Source organism: Ochotona princeps, chromosome 1 (genome assembly GCF_030435755.1).
Source record: "Ochotona princeps isolate mOchPri1 chromosome 1, mOchPri1.hap1, whole genome shotgun sequence".
Lineage (NCBI taxonomy): Eukaryota > Metazoa > Chordata > Mammalia > Lagomorpha > Ochotonidae > Ochotona > Ochotona princeps.
Window position 1 is genome coordinate 23,353,192 of NC_080832.1, and position 26,935 is coordinate 23,380,126.

The 26,935-nt window shown below is 35.8% G+C and overlaps 1 non-coding gene across 1 annotated transcript; it reads left to right on the forward strand.

Annotated features, from left to right (window-relative positions):
- The first annotated feature begins 23,182 nt into the window (after positions 1–23,182).
- On the forward strand, positions 23,183–23,288 carry LOC118758361 (U6 spliceosomal RNA). Its single transcript, XR_004995659.1, has one exon. It is a non-coding gene; the product is annotated as a U6 spliceosomal RNA (small nuclear RNA).
- Positions 23,289–26,935: the final 3,647 nt, after the last annotated feature.

Here is a 26,935-nt window from a genome sequence, read left to right on the forward strand (position 1 = left end):
TTTACATAGGTTTGAAAGACAGATAGCCACATGGACCACTGATTAGGGTGGCAAAATGGATGAAACGATTGTTTACATTTGTTTTTCTTGCTGTATCTGGAGGAAGGGAGGAGAGCAGACTACTAGAAGCTTCTAGCAGCAGCAGCTAGCAGTGTTATCACTAGAGTACCCAGAGACACAGAATGGTCTCTCAATGTCATTCTAGGATCCTAATTCTGGAGACTGTGCAATGTGCCAAAGTGGCTTTTGTAGTTCTGAGGTGTTGCTAATTCTGTTGATCCAAGGTTGAGGAAATCGTTTAAGGTTCATTGACTGATAGAGTCCAAGCTTGGCCAGCAGAGTTATCTACTTTGTTCTGCCGTTCATGGTACTAGATGTACTATGCTGGTCTCAAACATCTGTCCTTCCCCCATTTGCATCTCAGCATGCTGTTAACTGCACGAAGTTTAGCAACCAAGGACGGCACAGTTATGACACAAGAATCTCATGTCAGACCACAGATCCTGTGATTTTCCCTGGCTCTCACAAGCACCACAAGCTGCTGGAACCTACCACATTCTGGCACATTCCAGACCTAGTTCATAGCATGCCATAAATATGACACGGCAATCATGTTCAGCCCAGATTGCCACCCCCATTTCTGCTCTATGTGCACCAGGGGGAACCTCAGCCGAGCAGGAGCATCCATTTAGCTTTCAAACCAGGCCTGCTGCCAGTCGCAGATGCTCTCATGCTGGTGCTCAACTTGACCCATACCAACTTCTCTGCTCAATCCTTAGCCTCCACGCCCACAATCATATGAGTCCCCCAGCCAGGTCATCTGGTTGGATAAGATGCTGGCCTCAAATCCTGCCTGTCCACCTGGGACCCAGATCCAGTCCTTTGGCACACATGCTTACCTGGGTGCCTAACTGGAACTCAAGCATGTTAAAAAGTCCCCAAGCCCCGTCCATCAGCATGCCATGTTAGCATGCTAACCTAGGGCCCTAGTGTTTTCGTGGGCAACTAATAAACTAAATGACCTGGATTTCATCAATATTCAAAAAATAAAAAAATTGCATGCTTTAATGTAAATAAGAGACCTCACAGAGTTAGAGAACATGTTTGGGAATCAATTACCTGATAAATGTGTTTTGTTTATATTAAGAACTGTTTTATATATATATATGTATATATTAAAGATTTATTTATTTTTATTACAAAGTCAGATATACAGAGAGGAGGAGAGACAGAGAGGAAGATCTTCCATCCGGTCATTCACTCCTCAAATGACCACAGTGGCTAGTGCTGCGCCGATCCGAAGCCAGGAACCTGGAACTTCTTCCAGGTCTCCTACACAGGTCCCAATGCATAGGGCCGTCCTCGACTGTTTTCCCAGGCCACAAGCAGGGAGCTGGATGGGAAGTGAAGCTGCCGGAATCAGAACCGGCGCCCATATGGGATCCCGGGGCTTTCAAGGTGAGGACTTTAGCTGCTAGGCCACGCCGCCGGGCCCAGAACTGTTATGTATATTAAATAATTCAATGAAAATGGTTAAGAATCAAATAATTTTTTTCCTGGAAGATATATAAAGATTTGAAAAAAATCTCAACATATTTTGTCAGGGAAAAAAGATATATAACATCATAATCACATAGCTTGTTTCTTTCCATTTCCATTACATATAAGAATAAATATTAAAATATGTGTTCACACAAAAAAGTGCCTGAATATTTATAGTAGGGTTATTCATAATAGGCAAAAAGTAAGAACAACTCAACTATATTTCATTTCCTGAAAATGCACAAACTGTGATATGACCATACCATGCAATGACACATTAGTTTCCTCTCAGCTGCAAGTTCACTTTCAAAAATTTTGTTCCATATAACCCACCCCAGTTCCAAAATACTAAATGAAAAATTCCATAAATAAATGATTTGTAAGCTATAAATATTAAAGTCATTATAACTAGCAAGATGAGTCACATGTCATCCCATTCTGTCCTGCTCCACCCATTAGTTATGCAGCATGTCTACTTTGTAGTTGTATCATGTTCACTAAGTAGCCATCTTGGTTACTTGATTTGTGTTCAAGAAACTCCTTCCATTGTAGTTTTTTTTTCAATAACCACCAATAACTTATTTCATTTTTTATTGGGTGTTACAAAACTTTTGAATTTCCAAATCTGAACATTAAGATAACATTACCTTTTTCTCTTACTACACATTAAGTTAAATATCCTTCTATGAGCTTTGAAATTTTTCAATCCTTGTCTAAATGTTTTTTTTTACATTTTATTATTATTGCTATCTTTTTATGATACAGTTCTGTGGGCTAGTGGCATTTCCCTTATCCCAGCCCAATTCCACCCACCCACCCCCGCCTAGTTCCTCCATATCGTTACTAAAGTATAGTTCTTCATACTCAGTCATATGTCCATCATTGCAGGTATGGACAATGACAGAAAGTCCAGAATCCTATTGTCAAATATAGTAAACAGTTTCATTGTAAGTCCATCTTTGTCTGGAAGTAGAAATGCATACTACATTATATCCTCACATCTGGATGTTAGTCTCCATTTCACAGCTACTGTACATCCCCTCAAATGAAAAGTCATAATACAAAATCAACACTAGAAAGAAAAATAGAAATTTACAATGCCATGAAAATTAAATAACATGTTGCTAGATATGACAGTCTCCATTACACAAGTACCATACATCCCCTTAAATGAAAAGCCACAAAACAAAATCAACATCAGGAAAAAAAAGAAATTAACAACACCAAGAAGTTAAATAACATGCTACTAAATGACTAACGTGTAGCTGAAGAAATGAAAATCAAGAACCTTCTTGAAGAAAATGTAGTTTAACAGTACATCACAATGTTTCAGTCATTTAATGCATTCTTTTGTCATTGAATCATCTCAAGAAGAACATAAGCACTGTATAAAAAGTGAATGACAAATTTTTATATGGATGTATATAGGTATTTATTTGAAAGACAGAGAGAAAGAGATAGAGTTTTCCATTAGCTGGTTCACTTCTGAAATGCCTACAGTAACTGCCAGGCTGAAAACAGCAGCCTGGAGTGTCATTTGGGCCTCTGAAGTGACTCAGACCCACATCCTAAAGCCATCATCTTTGGTCTTCTTACATACTTCAGTACGAAGCTGGATGAGAAGCGGCAAAGCTGGGACAAGATCACATACTCTGATTTGGAATAAGGTTGTCTGAAGTGATAGTTTAATGAACTATACAACAAGTGTACTAGTAGGATGTTTTAAGAGAGCCAAAAATCACATAGTATATAAAAGGTGTATTGTTATAATTGTTTTGTATCAGTTATTGGTATTGTCAATATTCCACTGTGCCTGATTTAGGAATTAAATTGTATCATAGATTTGCATAGATAAAAGCAAATCCATAGGAATTTGTGCTTTCTGGGGAGCTGGAAGAAATCTCATACCCAAGAGCAAGGGAGCGCTGCATCTGTCCTGGTGTGATGGAACCTTGAAAGGGTTACACAGAAGGACAAGGACACAGCACGAAAGAGCTCTCTTACCTGCTGCCCTTTACTGAACAAATCTCCAAATACACATGCTTTGATAAACAGAACCCATGTCAGAGATTATTTAGGCCCTGGAACCTATACAAATGCTAATTGAAGGATATGGCACTTCTTTTGGAGGTTTTCAAAGTGTAGCTAACCGTGCTCATGTTTATAAGTCTATGAAACTGCTAGAAATATTGAATTAACCACTTTGGAAGGATGAATTACATATTTACATAACTGAATTTTTAAAATGCTACATTAACTCTTTGTATAGATTCATGCACGAGCAATATTTACCTAATTCTGTTACTCTTTGTTACAACAAAAATATTTAGGATTTATTTCATATCTAAAACAATTCTGTTAGGCGTATTTTCTGTATAAATTGCACAAATACCTTGCACATGTATCATGACATATTTGGAAGAGAGGAAAACAAATCAATTTCCAATACTCTACAGAGCAAAGCCAATTAGATTTCCAGTTCTGTCTCTGTCATTTATCATTTGTTAATTTTGGTATATCTTCTATCCTTTCTAAGACTTAATTTCATATCTCTAAAACTGGCACAAAAATACATATTTTTTCATTGTTTAATTTTAGTGATAAATGAGACAATATATGTTTCAGGTTTCACCTAGGGCCTTATGCATAATAACATGAAATGAGTGTCTGCTCACATTACACTTTCTGTCGTGATAATGCTGTGGTCAACTTTATGCACAAACCTCATGGGACAGATGGAGATTCATGCACAGGATAATGTCTTTCTTGTGAAAATGTGGATGGTCTCTTTTCCATTTTATTTTTACCTCATTAAGATTTGTTATCATTCAAATAATTTGGAGTACAGCATATTTTCCCTTTTTGTTACGACAATATAAAAGAAATAACTTGCTTTAAATTCGATTAGTAAGTTCCTGGCTTGACAATTCTAATGACTAGTCCTTTATCTTATCATTTCTGAATAAAATATCCCAGGAGCTAAATATAGGTTAAAATGAAATAATAAGTCTTAGCCATCTTTATCAAATATTTCAGGTAAGGTAAACATTATTTTTCAAATATTAGAATTTTTGATCTGACGTTAAGAAAAATATTCTGTAGTCTCTACCAATACATACTAGAGAGTAAAACTCAAATGACTTTTCTTGCTTTAGAAAATAAATGTATGTTAATTTGTTGACTGCTTCCTTGAAATAAATGTCTTTTGTAGATTGTTAATAATTTGTAGACAGTTTGATTTAGAGAGAAAAAAAGACCAGTTCTTATCCTTTTTAGACCTTTTATAATGACTAGACATGACTCTGGATTCCTCAAAAATACATATATTATATTTTATTCATTTCTTAACATTTAAACCTGGTACTTGGCATTTCTTTACTTCAGGAGTTTTATTCATAGTTTGCAGAATCGTGAACTTCATTTTAGCACCTGTTGTATAATTACAATGAAGTACATTCACCTTGATTTGGCTAGCATTAGGTTGGAGTTCCTTTAGCTTCAAATTGTAACACATACATAAAATGCTCCAACACAGTGGGAGGGCAATTGTATTTTATTATATCCCTCTTGACTTCTTTTCTCAGTTGTCTCTCCTGCTCTCGATGACTGTTAGTTGATAGTAATTCCACCCTTAAAGCCCTCTCCAATGGCAACATTCTTTATCCTGTAATATTAATGGGGCACATCAGAACTGTGACACATAACTCAGACTTTTTATTTCAGCAATTTTCTATTCTATTTACTTTAACTGGCACCCCTAGAGTTCCAGTGCTTTATTGGCTTAGTTTAAATGTGCTATTGTTACTTATGGGTTAAGCAGCTACGCTGATTGCATTAATAAAAATTGATAAGTAGGCAGGTTATCCTTTCTAATTTATTTCCATGGCAACAGACAAGCAACGGTGCCTTGTTTCTCAGGAACAGAATGCTAATAATCAAATGTGCCTTACCCAGATGAATATATAACACAGTTTACTAATATAAATGTCTCAACATTGTGTGTAATACTGAAGAAAGATACACATTGATTCTGCAGCTAAGTTACGTGATGGATATGCTCAAGAGAAGGAAAAAATGAGAACATTCCTTTAAAACATCAAAATTGTTCATTAAAGTAATGTATTTTAAGCAGTGTGTACATTGAACAATTTAATTTTCTGACATTCATATTGTTTAGGGGGGTTCTTACATAATAAAAATATGTTGCAATACATAGCTGTTTTGACATTTCAAAAAATAATGGTTCCTGCACAAAAGTTCAATTAAGCAATAATCCCTGGGAAAATGGTCATTACTAGCAGTTAACGATTGGTTTGTTAGTTAATGGCCCAAGGCAAAGCTGAGGGCGGTTAAGACTCTAACAAATGATTTGCGAATTGTAGCAATGGCTTGTGAATTGTAGCAGTGAGGGATTTTAAAGGATTTTTTTCTCCTTTGTTATAAAGCACCTTTAATGACTTATGATAGCAATAATGTGTTCTTTAGCACTTAGAAGACCATTTAGAAAGCAATGGATGTTTCTGATAAACTGACAATGGATTTTCTGTTTATACTTTTCAATATAACAAACTTGTAGGCATGAGGGATTTTTAGAATAGAGGTATTTATTTCATGCTGGAATATTGTTAATTTGTTCAAAAGCAGTGCAATGATTAGCTAAGCCACAGACAGCATCCTTATTTAGTGGATTTGAAGGATCAAAGCGGTGTTTGGGTACCTATTAATGATTTTTGTATGTTCCTTTTTGGCTTCTTGTCTGGCAAGCGTCGCTGTATGATATTAGCTTAACCTCATCTTGAAATGACATCACCTACAGCAACCCATCTTGCATAAGAGGAAATATTAGCAACTCTCCTGGCCTGCAAAAACACACGCATGTGTTCATCAGCAGCTTAGCAGAATGCTCTATATTCTGAATTACTTTATCTAATATCAGTCAGTATTTTTTATCACTTCTTTTATTTCATCCATAGATTTTTTTTAAAGATTTATTCATTTTATTACAGCCAGATATACACAGAGGAGGAGAGACAGAGAGGAAGATCTTCCGTCTGATGATTCACTCCCCAAGTGAGCCGCAACGGGCCGGTGCTGCGCCAATCCGAAGCCGGGAGCTAGGAACCTCTTCCGGGTCTCCCACGCGGGTGCAGGGTCCCAAAGCATTGGGCCATCCTCAACTGCTTTCCCAGGCCACAAGCAGGGAGCTGGATGGGAAGTGGAGCTGCCGAGATCAGAACCGATGCCCATATGGGATCCTGGCGCATTCAAGGCAAGGACTTTAGCAGCTAGGCCATGCCGCTGGGCCCCATCCATAGATTTTTAGACTTCATTAGCCTAGGTACTTATATCCAAAAACTTGTAGCAGGATTGTAACGGTTTGGGGTATATAGGCCACTAGCATTCAGTTGCTCACAGAAACACTGATTTGTTCACCTCAGGATCAAAGAATGAGTCTACATAATTGATGGCCAGAACTGATCAACTGGCAAGTAGATAAAAGAATCAGTCAAACTGATGATTTTGCCTTGTTGACATAATTTTGGAAAATGATAGCAATCCAGTTCTTCTAAGGGAAGGTTCAGTGAGTTACCATTGTGTCAGTAAAAGCCACAATTTGAAGTTGGCTTCAGTCATAGAGGGCATGTGGAAGCGAAATTAGTATAGTTCTACCTACATTCAACAGGCATGTGTTACCAGATTGAGTATTTGATTAAGCTTCTTTAAAACAAGAGCATTGTGTTAATATGTTCTACCACTTGCATATAAGGATTTGTCTTTGAGCAAGGAATGCATGAAATAACATTTTTGGTCCAGCAATCTCCTCCACTTGGACACTCTAGCAAACAACATTCAAACAGGAACGAACATTTGAAGAGAGAGATGCTGTTTCCTTAATTTTGTACACAAATGAATTAGAGTCACTTCAGCTGAACAGCCTACAGGAATAATTGGAAAATCTGGGATTCAGATCAATGATGTGAAATTCAAATAACACATCTGCTTATATTACATAAAAATAACAGAAGAAAATAGATTAAATACCAAAACATTAAACCAAATACTATTTTGAAAAATGTTTTCTAAAAATAGAGCAGTTTGAGGCTGAAATTTCAAGAGTCAGAATCTGTGATACTATCTGAAAAGGATGTGGGCCATTTTAAAATATCAACAGTAAAAAAAAAATCAACAGTTCAGCTTTCTTATGCTCTGAGAATGATCTAATATTCTGACTGTTCTAAATGCTGTAAGGATCTCTACATGCTCATGAAGAATTTTGGCTTTAGTATCCAACAGAGAACCACTAAGGCCCAATAAGTTTGGCTCTCACGTTATGTCAGAATGTATTCTGGAGGGTGATCCTGGCCATGCAGTTTTGACAATGAATTGAAACAAGCAAACAAATGAAGAATATAGGGCAGTTAAAGAGTCATTACTATGTGATACATTTTCCAAACGCTTCTATTTGCTAACCAATATATTCTTTACTAACATTTTTTCTTATTAATACATATTTGTGAATTACAAAATATGTAAGATGTAATGATGTTAGATAAAGAATTGATGGTACGTAAATAATGACTATTAGCACAGTAAAGATGTTCCTCAGCAGAATATCCTCTATCCCTTCCTAACTTAATTGAAAATGCAATGCAGTGTGTACATTATGTCGCTCCAATTAATTCAAATCATTCTTAATTGGGATCTCTCAAATAGCACCCTCCTGGGTCTAGAGAGGAAATTGAATCAAGCATTAAATCAGGAAGCCACCTCTATCTTTCAATATATTGTTATTCATAATAAAATATACTCATACTGGTGTTATGAAAGATTGAGGAAGAAAATGTGTACTTTGTAACTGAGGTAATACTAGTTACTTGAAACTGCTTCTAATGGATAGTGGTAAAACCAGTGAAATATCTGATGCATACTGATCACTACAGACCAAAGACACTACTTACTCAGAATATTTAGTATAAGGAATTGGTGATTAAAATGTAAAACTAGAGACAACAGTGGTGCATTCGACTACAAAAGAAGAATGGAATTCATTGTGGTGAAAGGTAGTGTGGAGGCAGCGATAAGCTGGAGATAGTATTGTTATAAAATATATAATGGCTATAAAGGTTTACTGTTGGAATAATAATAGTTTTCATTGGGAAAACATAATGGAAAAACACCAAAGAAAAGAAAAAATAAATAAAACATGTTATCTATCGCATGATTGAGAGAATCCCTAATCTGTTGCTCAGAATTAATGTGGGAAATTAAATCATTTTCTTGTGACCATATTTTCCAAGGCAACGAATATGATCAACTTTCCAAAAACTGATAGCATGAAAAGGCCAGCAAAGAATGTGCAATTGTTTACTAAAAACAATAACACTGAGATGAGATGTACATTTTCAAATATTTAAAAATTTGACATGAGGGCTCAGCGGCGTGGCCTAGCAGCTAAAGTCCTCACCTTGTATGCCCCGGGATCCCATATGGGCGCCGGTTCTAATCCCGGCAGCTCCACTTCCCATCCAGCTCCCTGCTTGTGGCCTGGGAAAGCAGTTGAGGACAGCCCAAAGCTTTGGGACCCTGCACCCGCGTGGGAGACCCAGAAGAGGTTCCTGGTTCCCGGCTTCGGATCGGTGCACAGCACCGACCGTTGCGGCTCACTTGGGGAGTGAAACATCGGACGGAAGATCTTCCTCTCTGTCTCTCCTCCTCTCTGTATATCCGGCTTTCCAATAATAATAAATCTTAAAAAAAAAATAAAAAAAAATTTGACATGAAAGAAGAGTCAAACTTACCTTGTTTTCCCAAGGGTTTGGTTAAGAAATATTTATAGAAATTAAATGAAGGCCCAATGTGATAGCTCAGTCACTAAATCCTCAACTTGTAAGCAACGAGATCCCATATGGACATCAGTTCGTGGTCCTGTGGCCCTGCTTCCCATTCAGCTCCCTGCACGTGGCCTGGGAAAGCAGCAGAGCATGGCCCGAAGCCTTGGGATCATGCACCTGCAAGGAGACCCAGAAGAAGCTCCTGGCTCCTGGCTTTGTACTGACTCAGCTCCAGCTTTTGTGGCCACTTGGAGACTAAACCATTGGGTGGAAGATATTTGTCTCTCCTTCTCTCTTTGCAAGCCTGTCTCCCCCCCCCCCAAAAAAAAACAGTTAAAAAACATAAGTTAATACAAACTTAGTTCAATGTCAAAAAATGTTTTTAACATTAATAAAATGATCCACAACAGATTCATGTAGAAAGTTCATGTTGTATTATAATTTATAAATATGAGAGATTAAAAGCCTCCTTTGTCTTCTTCCTACACCAACTTTGGTACAGATACCTTGGACTGCTTCTGAAGAGTTCTAAGCCAGGTTGGAGAAATTTAACAAGAAAGTATCAATGACTCTTATTAAACATAATTTTTAAAGTGCAGGGTTATGCTAATACTATCATCAGCATACTTATGGGAGGAAGGAGGGGAATAAGCAGGGGTAAAATTAGATAAATGCAACAACCAGAATAGTCAGTGGCATTGTTGTCATTACTTAATTCAGTTCAACTTTATAGCTTATGACATACCTCTAGTGCTAATCTCCTTGCTACAAAATGAGTAATTAATTAATTAATTAAGCGAATTTATTTAGAAAGGCAGAATGAGAGAGACAGAGAGCAATAGACAGGAAAAGAAAGAGAGCTTCCAACCCTTTCAAACTTTTCTCCACTCACCACATGCCCGCAGTTCCAGGGGACTGGCCAGACTGAAACTGAGTCTGCAACTCAATCTCAGAGCAGCTGGCACTACTTCAGATGCTCTGAACTGGAACATGGGCATTCCACGAGCTGGTCCAATCTTCTGAGTCACAACAGCTCCGTGAGGAATATATTTATTTATGTCTTGCCTGCTTGGACTGGTTTGAGTGGCATCAGGTAAGATGATCAAAAGTCTGAAGATAACAGACACAGCACAAATGGCAGCTTTTACATATCTAGGGGTGTTGTTAACACCACATGAGAACTGTTGTGCACAGAGGTTATTTCTGTTTCACAACGTACCCAGAAATTAAATATGTCTGAATTCTATTCAACTAAAAAGCGGCAAAAATGGCATGTGTCACCCTTTACCTTAATCTGTCCCATTGAGTTATCTTACTTTTATTTTCCTACTCTTTAGAAACAATGAGCCCTTGGAAAATTTGGAAGACAAATTTCAAAACAGTTGATCTCAAGTATGAAAGGAGTCATTTGGAGAAGAAGAACACAGGATTATAAAATTATGTGGCTTATAACTAAAGCTCAAGCTTGTCAATCCTTGATGTCTTTGAGTTACTGTAGCAGATGTGATCTTAAACTATTACGAAAATTGGCAAGTTTGATGCAGCCAACTGAAATCCAAGTGATAACACTGACCCAATCAGTTGCTTGCATGTTATTAGGAAATTAATATTGGAGAGAGAGAACGATATCATATGATGACCAAATATTGAAAGCATGCTGACTCTGATAAGATGCAGACTATAGACTGTGTATATGAACTTGGCTGAGTGTTTATGCAGCAGCACTGAATGTAGAGTTGAGAAAATATGTGCATACCATACATTTTATATATTTTCTGCTATACAGTTACATTATAATAGCCTGCACAGTGGAGGCAAGTAAAAGGGTTGATGCAATGAGTGCTTGCTATTGCCTTTCTGGCTAACACAATTTATTCAATATTGCGTTTTTATTTTATTATTTGGAAGATTATTTATTCATTTGAAAGGCGAAGTTACAGAGAGAGGAGAGACAGGGATTCTCATTCTGTTGCTTTCCTCCTCAAATGGCAGAAATGGCAGGGGTTTTAACAGCTCAAACCTGGACCTGGAACTTTTTCCAGGTCTCCCTCAGGACTTGGTCCTGCATCAGGTGCTTTCCCTTGGCACATTGGCATCAGGAAGATTGGAAGTGCAGCAAGAGGGATGTACTATGGTGCCATACACGATGGAAGCATCACAGGTGACAGTTCAGTATGTTTCAATCTAACACCAATCCCTAAAGGTCACTCTTTCATAATAGCTAATTATCAGATAGTTAACATAATTCTTATAAATTCACTACTCAATTCTAAGAATCCAATGTGAACTAAAATTAATATTTGATTGAATTTTTAATTTCCTAAGAACAGCAATGAATGTCCCCTGCTTCAAATTGCCAATATTTGGTGAGTTATCTGGAACTATAGTTAACACAGAGTAAACGAAGGTGGGGGCTTTATTCACAAACAGCACATACCTCCATCTTGATCACCACCGCCCGACTTGAGGGAGTCCTCCTTTAAATTGTCAAAGTGTGAGATCTAAGGTGATTGGATCTGTGGCTCAACCAGAGACTCTCTCAGCTGAAGCAGTATATGTGTAGGTTGAAAGTGAATGTATTTTTGTTAAAATCTGTGCTTAGCCATAAAATTAATGCTCAGTTGGGGAAAAGTCAGAAAGTGCTGTACTACCTAAAGCAACTAATTTTTGTGAATATTGCATTTCTGGATACAACAGAATAGCATCCTTAGAGCAACTATAAATCAGAGAAAAATTTTAGTGTACATGTATGTGCATCAGATATTGTTCTCTTAGAGTGATTATTCCTGGTAGTGGGTGTACTGTTACATGGAATAATGTGCCTTGTTTTTGATATTCCCATTTAGCATATCCATGATATTAATGTGGTGATGAAAAATAAAATAATTTTTGACTTCATATTTATCATTCTTGTTCTGGTACTTTTTTTTTTTTAAAGATTTATTCATTTTATTACAGCCAGATATACACAGAGGAGGAGAGACAGAGAGGAAGATCTTCCGTCCGATGATTCACTCCCCAAGTGAGCCGCAACGGGCCGATGCACGCCGATCCGAAGCCGGGAACCTGGAACTTCTTCCGGGTCTCCCACGCGGGTGCAGGGTCCCAAAGCATTGGGCCGTCCTCAACTGCTTTCCCAGGCCACAAGCAGGGAGCTGGATGGAAAGTGGAGCTGCTGGGATTAGAACCGGCGCCCATATGGGATCCCGGGGCTTTCAAGGCGAGGACTTTAGCCGCTAGACCACGCCGCCGGGCCCTGTTCTGGTACTTTAAAGTCAGGAGAGGGAATTCACTTACATAGGAATTACAAGCATTCTCACAATAAAAATGCAACCTGTCCATAAAAGCAGAAACTGGATAATTTTCCTTTCCCAACGAATTCTACTCTTGCCTTTTATCTTTAAGTTAGAAATCTTCATGTGTCTTGATTCATGTTCCCAATCTGAGTTATATTTGTCATTGCATCACATATGCCTAAATAATTAGTTTCCACCTCCAGTCCACACTCTCTAGATTATATGTCTAGGTCTCTTCTCATTGGATTCTTATCCATTTCCCACTGCAATAAACAGGACACAGTTCCTGTTGGCATTTCCGTTGATGGAATCTGAAATGTTGATCTGTGACATTAATGTTCTGTGATGTGCAAGTAATCATGCTTGCTGTCATAGGATTTCTAAAATCAGCAAGTACATATTGGACATCACTTTTGCTTTGTGATAAATATTTATAATTTATTGTTCGTATCCTCAGTGCTATTGTCGAACCTAGTGCCTTACAGCATTCACCTGCTCGAAGACACCCTGATGCATGCGTTGAGTAATCTTGCAAGTCAGTGATTCCAATGTGCTCCTCTCTGGGAGGATCCTTCTTAAAGTAACCTTGTGGTATTAGTCAGCCTCCTTTAAAATGCCTTCTGAGCTAAATATTTAAGCTTCCAAAAATACCTGGAGGTGTACATCAGATTGTTTGCTGCACCTGTTAGATGTTTTGTTTAGAGAGGTAAGTGGCTAAACAGTTTTAATTACCCAATCAAGTGAGTCTTCATTGTCCTTTTGAGTTTGAGAAAGACTGCTCTCTCTCCAACTGTATTTGTAAGGTTGATGTCTATAGGTATGTGCTGATTTCCTCATTAAACCTTGTCAAAACCATTTCCCAAAGAAATCACCGTTTACTGCATTATGGACTATTCATATTAACCTGGATAAGCCCAGGTACAATTTACAGAATGGTTGTGTCACTAGGAATATGCTTTTGAGAAATTATGACTAACTTTAAGTCCCATTCCTTCATCCAACTGCCAGGTGACCATTAATGTGAGGAATTATCACTCAGCAAAAAGAACTGAACTGTATGGAAAGACCAACAGAATAGACATCAGTGTTGAAAATCTCCTTATATTGAGAATTCTCTGTCCTGCTCCCTTTAGGCAATAAGTGGACTCCGAGGGAAAAAAAAGAGAGATGGCAAAAGATATTGGTCAAGTTATGTCCTGGAGATAGCGATGCATATGTTCAGAAATATTTTGTTTTCCAAATTATGACAAAATCGCACCACCTGTCTCTCACTGTACTCCAACAAAAACATGTTACAATGATTCATGGGACTTCCTGGAGTCATTTGCTTTCTAAAAAAAATGACATTTTCTGTGGCAGTGCAGCTTTCCAGGTGGCTGTGGACCAACACAGCGCTTCCAACTTTTTTGCTTATAGATTTCCAGCATAACAGTAGGATGTCCTGATACAGCAGCGTGCTGAGATCAAGTTGAAATGGCTGGAAAATCCCCGACTGTATTCTAGCTCCTCCTTCAGTGGTTTAACTCAGAGATCCATTTGATCCTGAAGTTTATGATGCAGGATAGGCTGCCATTCAAGCTTTTATATCTGAGATGCAAATAGAGCACTTTCAGTTGAGACTCCATCTCGTCCATACAGCTTTCTTTAGCAAGGGCAGGCTGACTCACAAATAAGCTTTCAGTAGTCTCTCCCTACCCATCTGTAAATAACAAAGTGAATTCACATAACTTATTGTTATGTGGGAGTTCTGTCTCACTGGAATCAGACTTGTCGGTGATCAGTGAGTGCTGAATTTGCTTCAAACTTCTCAACTTGAATCCTCTTGTAAGTTGAGAGTTCCACTCCAGAAATGATGCCATACCAAGGACCACAGCCATTAATGACTCATGCTTTTGTTTGTTTGCTTTTGCATGAAGGCAGGTATTTCAGAAAAAATATTTCTCTACTACCTTATCTCTCCAAAGAGCATTCTCCCAGGGTCTTAAAGGTTTCTGGTCACCCACTTACATTCAGATTATTCAAATACTATTCAACTGATACAAATCTTGAATTTGCTATTCATACCTCAAAAATACAAAGGAAATCATCAGAACAGACAGTCAAGTTGAAGAGTTTACTTTTCTTTAATTTCATTCCAATAGCTTTTGGTGACTTTCTTTTTGTTATTTTTAAAGGTAGCTTTAGCTTACTGATTGAAAACGGAGCTTTGTTTTCAGCATTGCCTTTTGCTTAATGCTGCAGAATTGCATTTTCAATGACAGAGAAAGGTTTGTAGAGAGGAACCATGTCTAATGGGTATTGAAATGCAATTTCACAGACATTCTTGGAACAGTTCCTTTAATAATATTACTTTGTACTTAGCTAATTTATTTGCCTCATGTCAAGGTGGTAAGAAAAGAAAAACCATAGAAATAAATACCTAGGACATTTCCATAAGCAAAATATCAGTAAAAAACAAATATACACAAGCACTCAACATGGGCTTAGAATTTTTCACCAAAATATATATTTTCAATATAAGGTTGTCAGAAAGAAAATTGTTGTATTTTCTTCCTTTTTTCCCTCCATCCTTCCTTTCTCTCTCTCTCTCTCCTTTCTTTTAAAGGCACCTGTGAAAGGCAGAGATCACATTTTTTAAGGCTATGTCAATGATTTCAAGAAAGACTAAATATTAAGGGGTTACTTGCTATAATTGGCCATTACTAAAAATATATACCACCTGCCTGAATGTCTCAAGATTGAAAACTTAAACACAGGATTTGTGTATTTCTAATATAAGGAACATATTTCAAATACCTTCAATAACCATGATTTCAAAATGAACACACCCCCAAAATATTTCCAGGATTTTAAGTAAAATCAGTATTTACTCTGAATATTATGGACTAGATGATTGGGAATATCCAGGCTTGAGGCATAATGGAATGTTGTCTTTTCCTCTTCTCCAATTCTTGTAGCTCTGCACATATGAACTTTCACAAAATGAGAAATGTGCCTATTCTCACTTCAGTTGCATAAAGTCTATGATGTGAGCAAAGGAGGGATGATAACCAGGCACCCTAAGGTGTTTGGGTAGTTGCTGTTTTCTAATCCAGTGCACGTTCATAAATTGCTGGGTTCCTGGATAAGAAATGAAGGGGTTGATGTAGCTCATACTAACGTAGGGAGTGGTTTGATTTACACTAATAGATATGTTTTCATTTTTATCCTCCACTTATGTAGAATCAGATCTGGAAGAATTTCATTGGTTCTCTCATGTATCATTTTGTTTACATGAAAAAAAAAACTTTTCTTGGTATGTTTTACAGTGTATTACATCATCTCTGATTAAATATTATGATGAACTATTTCACAACTTCATGCATTTCAGCACAGGAAAAGTAAATATGTAAAAAGTACAATATAATATTCACTTAATATTCATCAACAGGTTTGTATTTCCCATATCCAACTGGTACAATTTCTTTGTGTCTTTTATACCCTAAATAAGCACTTTTCAAAGAAATCGCCTTCTTCTTAAGAGACAATAAATGTTATTGTGTAAGTTAATTCAATATTAATCATAGTGCTATGTTTTTTTTTTTAACATATCACACCTTTTAGAAACAGTAAGTTTACTGTCTCTTTTTAAATTTATGTCTGCTCTCTGGGTCTTCATTACATAGTACTTAGAGATTAGTCATTGTATATGCACACTTTTTTTTTCCTTCAAATTTGGCATTAACAGAGAGGTCACATACAATTCTCCTCTCAATACGGACTGTGTTGACCATCTGTTAAAGTTTTGTGCACTCTATCCACTTGATAATCATTCATTGTTTATCTTCCCACAAAAGAAACACAGAACAAGTCACTACTCATGTTATCAAGAAGCTTTTAGTCAGTCAACCAAGAAGCAGCTCAATTGAACGGTAATCTAAGACGAATCTTAGTTTGCATAGAGATCAATAGTTTATTAAAGAAAAAGTAAAGATCAATTAATGAGACATCGTATGTTCAGTTCAGAGAAAGCGAGTCAGAGAAAATAGATTACTTCCTTTGAATAAGCATTTGTTGGAAGCAAAGCTGCATCATATTTATTTGTATTATCCTGCATTCAGGAGCATAGGAGGTCATGCGTATGCATATCGGCTTCCCCAGTCACAGTAATTATAGATGGTTGGTTATTCAATTGCATTATAATATATATTATAGACAGCAAATCTAATACGATTTCTATTATCACAATTACTTAAAAGAGAAAGTAAAACCACAAATACCTTGTTTTTGCCCGCTAATTACGCTAGTGTGTTTTGAAGAAAACATTCATCATGATGAAAGGAATACAAACATTTCAGTTACAATATTTTTTTCAATTAGGGGTTAGAAACAAATAAATGAACTCTAGAGTCCCTCTCAACATCAGAAAATTCTGGCCTTAGAAACCTTTTATCTTATCTTTTTTTTCTTTTCCTTTTTTAAGAAATATAGAATTTGCTACTGGATTAGTTAATGGAATAATTGTTTTGTTGAAGTTTGAAGAAGAAACAGAAAGTTCATGACTTATTTATTTGTGTTTTATTTATTTGTTTATTTATTTGTTTATTTATTTATTTATGGTTGATTTGAAATAAGTGAATTACTACCAATTCTACCTGCATATATTGATTATTGTATAAAAGGGCCTGTAACAGGGACAATTTAATACTGCTAAAAGTGGCTAAAAATGTCTCCTGATCAATTTTAGCAGTCTATCTTGGGGTCAGTCTTACAACACTCTGCTTGCTTCCACTATTTTTCTTAAAGAGAACTAATTGCAGATAGATACAACTATTTATTCCAGAAGAATCAATAAGCCTAATGCATTGATGGTAAAGAAAGGCTCAAATGGAAAGCTAGAATGGCTGATTCAAGTTTCATAACTGGTATCTAATTCTCATAAATCCTTAAGATAATTAAATTAAATTTTAATGACCGTCTTCTCACCAAATAAAAAATGAAAACATCTTACCCGGGTTTCCCTGAAATTTAAGTCTTACGTACACTGCATACTCAGCATACACAGGGAGCATACAGAGAGTGATCATTATCTCATTTCATCAATGATAAAATGGTAATAGATATTTTCAAGACTAGTTTATCAGAAAAAAACATTAGTAGAATAAAAAAAGTAGGTTTCCAAAAAATTTTTTGAGCTTTGTTACTTTTACAAATTGAAAAGAGCATATCAATATATAAGGTAAAATATAGTGATTAGAGTAATCGCTTTGATACCTAAAATAATTATTAGTTTAACAAAAAGAGACCTGAATGTTTTTGAATACTGGATTACTGTATCAAAAAGAAGTCTCCTTTTTTTTTCCCCATGATGTGACTTTCTTTGCTAAAGCTCCAAACTTTAAAATATAATCTTTCTAAATTTAATCTACCACTGCTTTTCCAGGAAATTGCATATTAATTAAAACAAGGCAAATGTTTGTATTTGTGAATTTCACATTTCTATACGTGAATTTCAGATTTCTATATGTGAAAGAATCCTTGGTTCTGGATTCAGATAACATAGCCTTGTCATTGTAGTTTTTCTGAACACCTATAAAAATGTGAACAGTTCGGTATGCACCGATATTTTTGCTCCTTTATTGTAAAAAGTGATTGCACTTACCGCTGCATGCCTGATATCCCATGTACCCCAGGGAGCCTGTGTGCGAGCCCTACTCCAGCATTTCTACAGCTATGATCATTCACACAATTGTTGTATTCCCTTAAAACCATTGTTAAAATTCCATGTCATGGATTAGACATTACATATTATAATGGTGAACAGTTTAATTATTATCAAGATATCATTAGGAATAGAACTGAAAAATATCTTCAGTAAACAAGGACTAATTGTGACAGAAGGCCAAATTCTCCTGGTAAGAAAGTAAATACAGCATAACAGTAAACAGTAATCCTTCTAATCATTAACTGAGTGGCCAAAATTTCAAGAACCAATGAATGCAACATCCTCCATATCAAGCAAACTTTTTAGTTAAATCACACAGATCGTTCCATAAGAGTTTTATTTTCTGAGAAACTCAGGGAATTTTATTTGCAGAAAAAAATCTTGTGCATTTTTTAAAATTGTGAATGCTGTTCATTTCACATGATCAGTAATTTCATAAATATTAAGATATGTTTTATTATCCATAATATTTTCATTTTCATACACCTTTTTGTGTTAATGTTTTGATTTACAAATGTCTAAATCCATGCTTGTTGATTATGCTTTATGCAATTTTAGATGAAATTATGAAATTAGTTGTAAATTCATTGTAAGACACTTATATTTCTATTAAATTTCTTTTATGTTGTGATTTTTCCGATCTAGTCTTGTCAGTAAACATTTATATGCATTGTTGGTTTTATATTCCCTTTCAGAATTGTGGTTGAGGAATATGTTAAATTCCCTGAATTATCACATTGCCTAAAATATGTAGCTCTGTGCTACATCATTATCAGGAATGTCAATCAATGGGTCTTGCTTCGCTCACTAAGCTGAAACTTGATCTTCAAGCAGACTTGGCAGAGATTGTGTCCATGCCTGAATCTAGATCTACGGCTATTACCACATTCACCTCTTAAGAAATAACCATTAAATTATGACAAGTTGTGCAGAATATGGAAAAGCAAGTAAACCTCAAAACTTGATGTATTTATGTGTGTTTGTATGTATGTTTCAGTTCCTGCATGTGTCACTATGTAAGTGAGATAACCAAACAATTGTTCTTTTCCTTTTATTTTCCCTTCCCTACTAGCATGGTTGTCGTGTGACTGGGCTACTGAATGAACCATTTGTAATTAACGGTTTAATCAACTTCCTAACTTATTGACTTAAATATTTTGAAACTTTTTTTTTCCTTCAGATTCTCATAGTTGATCACATTATCACATAAATTTAGCCCACATGCAGCCTAGTATCCTTGCTGACAGCCGCTAAGAAATAGAAGAATTGAACAGGAGTTAAAATAGAATGGTCACTAGTCACATACCCTCTTTGTCTGCAACTCTCTCCTTTTCTCCTAAATTGCATTAGCTTTTCTGCTTTTGTCTCTCGCCACTTGTTGCTACAGACAATTGTTTTGGAAGATAGAGAGCTAATACTCTTCAGCTTATTTTTCACAGAATAAAGAATCAGATGAGGCACGATGCGCTGTTCCTGGTGTTGCTGCTTCACAGCGTGTGAGTCGCAGTCAGGCAACAGCAGCAGGTGGCTGTGCACTGATGCAGAAGTGACCATCTTGGCAACTGTTCCAAAGGGAAACAATCAACATATGAGAGAGAGTTATCTGTACCCCATACATATAACAGTTCAAGTCTCAATATCACAGATATGAAATCAATCCAAAGGGCCATTCATGATGGCTAGGTAAAGAAAATGCGGTATGTGTGTGTAAATATATGGTGTAGTATATGTATATACACATATGTATGTATATATATAGGAGTATTCACTCATAAATAATAAAATATTGGCTTTTATCACAAAATGAATACTATTGGGGATCATCCTGATTATTAAAACAAGTCAGTTCCAAAAGGCAAATATTGGTATTTTTTTTTTTTTGCAGCTTTGAGGTAAGTAATATAAATAGTCCAAAAAATGTGTTCTAAATGAAAAAAATTAGTGTTCTGATAATTGGTCATTGTTTATATCCCTGTCTACACTCGTAAAGAGTAGTGGTCTTTTGGCTTACTGCTTGCTGACTTCTTTACTTAGCGGAGGGTTAAACTTACTATTATAAAGTAAAAGTATGTCATTCTAAAACTTAAAAAATAAGACAAGAAGTAGGCTGGGGAGTAAAAAGGGAGGGAAAATAGGAAGCATCATTATGCTCTTAAAACTGTATGTATGAAATACATGAAAATTTTTTCACATTATACAAATAAAGTAATAAAATAAGCATCATGATTATATGGAAATATGGGTATTTCATTGTTTATTGTTATAAAGAAAATCCATTTTAACTCTATAACATTCTAGCCACTGAGAAACTAAACAATATTTATTGAGTTATTAAGATTCTGATTAGTCAACACCTCAAAAGCAGTAAGGAAGAAAGAGACAGTATTGTGCTAAAAGGAAAGGGCCCCAGGGAATTCACTGAGTTAATTTTTCTCTCCCCGCATTGTTCTTTATCAACTAAAATGTCCAAATGAGACATATATCCAAATGTCAAAATAAATATAGTGTGTTTTTCAATGTGGAAAAGATTATTAAATCCTGACTATTTTAGTCATGTCTGTCTCTCACTTGACATTATCTGGAAATTTTCAGGAAATGTGATTGAATATAAGTAAAAATGTGACAGATTTGTAAAAAATGTGTCTCGACAATGTTCTTGCACACAGTATGTCTACAATATGTATGTCTGAGAAAATGAATGATAAGTTCTCTGTTAGAATTTTATAATCTTATTTTAGTAAAGAGCAAAAAGCAATCTACGTAAGACAACATAATTTTAATTCAGATTGCATTATGGCAGAAGATGGGAGATAGAATAAACTGAATGGGAAAACAGAAATGGCAAATATAGGTAAAAAAAAAAGCATGACTTTGACAATGGTACAGAGGAACCATAATTTTTGATTTTAGTAACTTTAATATGATTCAATGTTCAATTTTAGCATAATAATGATAAATTTTACTTATCACATTTTTGTACAGGTCATTTTAGTTTTTCTTGGGGTTGTTGCTACTAGTAATTCTTGGGCAGCACATTTATTTTATTTTGTCTCCCTTTAAACCAGGAAAATAACACTTCAATGCAATAAATTTTCTCACTGTATTTTGAATTCTTTGTTCACAAAATATTTTCAGAAAAAAAAAGGACAAAGTTTGGAATAACTTCATATCTTGTGTACCGGCATGACTTATTTTAAATGGAAAACATAATGGAAATAGTTAAACATAGTTAAGAACCTACATTCCATTCTCCATGTCAGTTTCTCTAAAATTTATTTTATGCAAAATAAAATAGTGTTTGTTATGTGAATCAATCACAGCTTTTTTAAGCCAGAAAAATCATATAATATCTTTTCATATTTACCTCAGGCTTATATTTCAAAATGTTTTTGAAGCACATCTTCCCTTATAAAAATTAACATAGAGGTATTAAATATGTTGTGAAATATCTGTTTCACTGGAGCCTTACACAGGACCCCAATCAGAAAAAAAAGATTCAAGAAGAGTATTTCTAAATGGATCAGAAGGCTGTATGATATATAATTATAAATTAACCTAACGTCCCATGAAACACTGTTGGAGAATCAGGGTCAGTTGCAAAACAAAACCTTTATGAATTTTCTTGGCTTGAGAACCAAGAAAAGAAATTTTGCTTTTCAATCCAGTCTTTTACATACTCACCAACCCATCCAATCCATTCTAGAGTTTCACAATTTACTATTTTTATCTTGAAATGATCTCACAGTTTTTCACAGTTTGATGTTTATGTATCTTTGTAGCTTTTTGAACCTTTCCATACATTTAGAGATTGGAGTTGTCATTTTGTTTTTTTATCCATTTGCTAATATCAGTTTAGACAAATGATGTGCACTTAGAAAATACTTATTGCAGAAATGAATGCATGGACCAATACATGATGAACTAATAATATGTTGAAGTGAAATATATGCTGAGCAGCGGAATAGTTGGCATGAGAAGATGAGCAATTATATCAGTCCTGATACATTTGAGTACAGGGATACAAACATTGCTGTTTACACATTATATCCTTAGATAAAGGCTTCCTTCATAATATTTACAAAAATTCCATCTCATGATTTATATCTGCCAACAGACTGTGTTTTCAGCAACTTAATAGCTCTAGATTATTCTGTTTTCCTCTACTGTCAACCTTTCCTCTACTGCATATTACTCTTCAGTAACTAAATACTCCCTAGTCTGTGCGTAATTATACATGCAGGTGGAAATACATTAAATCCTATTAACACTTCAGCTCTTACCATTCACAGACAACCATGTTATGGATGATGAAAAATGCAATCTGTTTCATTTCAGCTCATCTATTTGTCATCTGTTCTCAAACAAAGTTCATGTCCTATCTGTTCTATCCATAATCACTACACTCTAACATTTTTTTCAAGGTATAATGATCTGAATGGCAACAACAATGGTGATAATAACAACAACATATTACTGATTGCTTCTCATGCGCCAGACACTGTTCTACATTTAACACTTAACAAATCTAGGAGATGGCAGCTGAAACTAAAATAGAGACACTTTAATTAACTCATAGTTATTACTGGTGAAATTAGAAATGAATACCATCAGTAGGCACCTAAAGTACTTTTCAGTACTAAACTACAGTGACATAGACATCAAAGCAAAAATTCATGAAATAATTATTTGACATTTTTTTAAATATCACTGAGTGACTATTTTCTTCCTTGAAAATATTTTATTTACTGAACTTTGGCCTGAGCCTGACTTTCTTACCGCCTTCACGTTCTTTACAATTAGTAAATAGAGTGCTTGCTCTGGCAGCACATATATTAAAATTGGAATGATACAGAGAGGATTAGCATGGCCCTGCACAAGGATGACACGTAAATTTGTGAAGCGTTCCATATTTAAAAATAATTAGTAAATAGAAAAATGCAAACCTGAATCTGTTTCTCAACTGTGTCTGCCTAATGTCTCCTCATGCCATTCAAAAACTTCACAGCACCACAGTCGTGCTCAGAGCTGATTCTGAAGCAGGGTGACAGAGCAAAGCCTTCCCAGTGGGCAGAATTTTGAATCATAGAGTTTGTCGTTTGCTTTCATTGGACACCCAGTTTCGCCAGCAATATAAAAGTGCTCTGATTCACAGGCAGCTGTTAACGGTTTGGCTGAAAGGTCACAGGCTGGGAAGGGGAAGACTGGAAAAATGGAGGTTTGGTGAAGAGGTATGATAGATATTTCAGCAAGAACACAGAATTTGAAGATATTTCTGTTTCACATGAATCATCACCAAATAAGGCTCCTAACAATAACATAAACACAATGACACTCACATGGGTACCTGTAAGATCCCTTCCTGGGACACCAGAGTAGGGTTGTACACCATGCTTACAACACTAGGAATGGAGGTTGTCAGTAGGATCAAAAACATGTCACTCTTTATGTTAAGGCTGAACTTGAAGCTATCTAGTATACCAATAGCATATTACTTGCCTCACCTCTGAACAGTGTTTCTGTCAACATTGTCAGCAGTAGACTTACGGACTGTCTATCTACTATCAGCATGAGATGTAACATCACTTACTATAAGAGTTCATTTTAGAAAGAAAAAGTGAATCACTGCATTCAGGCTCAAGTAATTCAGTAGTATCAGTACGCCATTGAAGAGTTACTGGTTTGACAGAGAGATGAAATGGCTTTAGAGAGTTCAACTGGGGTGGTAGTTAGAGGACGATGTTTCAGTCAGAAATCATCATACAATGCTGGCTCCTTTATTACAGAATACAAGGAAAGGATGTGCTGGGATGGACTCCTTCCTGTGGACCTAATCATTCTGAAATGTAGGCTCCTTGGCTCAAGAATTTTGAGTTCGCCTACTATGCAGGTCTGTTTTTGTTATTGTTGTTTGCTTTTTTTTTTTTTTAATGATTCTTATGCCAAGTGGCTTTAAGAGAAGCCCCTTAATGAACAGAATAAAAGAGAGAAGTGGAGGTTCGTACTCGAACATGATGTACTGATTTTGAGCATGAAAGCTGAAAAAGAAGTGGCAAACCAATAACAATCACTTTGACCTTCCATATGGATAAGCTAGGTCAATATTTAAAATGTTTCATCAGCAGTAGGTGTATCATTCTGGTAGAATAACTTTGCTTAAATCCACTAGAAAGATTTTGTACTACTGTTTGGATGTCCAAGACTTACAAACTTCAGTAATATTCTGTACCACTGTTATCTATTTTTAGGAAAAGTGAAAAACAACCACCAAACTTACCGACCCAGTCATATTCCTTTGAATATTTAGCAAGTTTTTCTTTAAATATCTTAAAATTATATAAAGAATAGTGCTGAATTTTAGGGCCATACAACTAGATTGTGAATTGCAGCTCTAAACATCATGTATGCATCCTTTTCCTTTAGTCATTGAAAGTGTGTGCTTGTAATATGATACTCATTAATAGTGATTTCATATAAATCTATATCTATACAGATAGGCACAGATATACACACTTACATTTTGAATATATATATTCAAATTTCTAATTTGAAATTTATTTTATCTATTTGTTTACATTTTACATTGTCTCATAAAACTATTATGTAATAATGAATTATTTATGTTGCAAAAAGTATTTTAAAAATACTTTAATATTTGTAAGACTGAAATAAAGCCAGAGAGAGAGAGAGAGATGAGAATTTCCATTTATCAGTCCATTCTTCAAAGGCATGTAACAAGTAGCATTGTGGCAGGTGTTTGTCAGGATCCTGCAAGTAAATTCAAGTATTCTGTATGGCAGGGATGCAAGTACATAAGTCTAACATGTTACTTTCTGGGTGCACTATGTGCGAGTGAAGGTGGAGCTCGCCAGAACTCAGGCACTGCTATTCCAATGTGTTATGTTGGCACGCCAATCTTCAGTGCTTTAATCATTGCACCAAGTACTTCCTCACTTTTAAAAATTATTTTATGTTCTTGTGAAAGGCAGAATTACAGAGAGGAGGTAGAGGAGACAGAGACAGATCATCCATCCATTGTCTCAGTCCCAGGTGGCTGTAAGTGCCAGAGCTGAGCTTCCAGGAGCTTCTTCCCTGGTTCCCACATGGATGTAGAGGCCTAAAGACTTCAGCAATTCTCCACCACTCTCTCAAGCCACAAACAGGAAGTTGGATTGGGAGTGGAGCACTTGGGACATAAACCACTGTCCATTTGGGATGCTGGCACCACAGTTAGGGGCTTAGCCTACTAAGCCCCAGGACGGGCTCCTACTTTTTGCTATTTAAAGTAATTTGTTTCATATGAATGTATTGTGATTTCATTTAATGTAATATATTTGCATGTGTATTTATTAAATCATTTAAAATAATTTTTATCAAAGTCAAAACCTTGAATCAATCTCAGGAAATCCCTGTTTAGAGCTATGGTATCTAAAAGGCATGGTAACACGATGGTTACGTTTAGTTGCTGGGACAGACATTTGTCCTAGCACTCAAGATAACAACTTAATGCCTTGGTTCGGAACCAGATTGCCAAAGGAGCACTCCATCTAGACCTGCCTCTCAAGCAAATTTAAACCTTGAAAATGAAAAGTGATCACTATTCAGCTTATAAAAATAAGCTGACTTACTATTTTTCTGCATAAAATAATAATATTTCTATAGAGTTGTTTATTTTGGAAAACTTATTATAGTATCTTTGTACGTTCTTTTCCTTCTCCTACTAAGCTAAGCTAGCAACATAGATAGGTGATAACTATAATGTTTTCTTTCCTTTTTTGAAAGATTGTATTTCCTACTCGTTTTAATTCAATTCAAGTTCTCTTAAAAAGGTTTAACACAGGATCCGACGAGGTAGCCTAACAGCTAAAGTCCTTGCCTTGTACGTGCCAGAATTCCATATGGGAACCAGTCTGAGTCCTGGCAGCCCCACTTCCCATCCAGCTCCCTGCTTGTGGCCTGGGAAAGCAATCAAGGACAGCCCAAAGCCTTGAGACTCTGCACTCATATGGGAGACCAGGAAGAGGCTTTGGGCTCCTAGCTTCAGATCAGCTTAGCTCCAGACTCTGCGGCCACTTGGGAAGTCAATCAATTGATGGAAGATCTTCCTCTCTGTTTCCCTCACTCTATATCTGACTGCCCAATAAAAATAAATAAATCTTTAAAAAAAGATTTAACACAGATATATATTGTTTAAAAATTGTGTAATCTATGTCTTATGTCTTACAAGGTAAATAAGAGAAATTTTTCCCACCTCCTCCTGATACTTAAAATTAAACGTAACACTTCAGGCAACTTTCTTGAAATAAAAATTAAAACAAGCTTAATTTTTGTTTATCAATATATGTTTTTTTCTGATTTTATTATTGATTCAATAGCCATTTAAAAGACAATTTTATTTCTATGTTACTTCATGTTACTACACTGTAGATTGTGAAATTCCTAAAACAAACTCAAGGCATACGATTGGAGCTTTAGCCTAAGATGTAATTTTATTACACAATCCTGGAAATACAATTTTAGGAGTCAGCAGATCAAACCCACTTTATCAGCGATAAGACATTCAT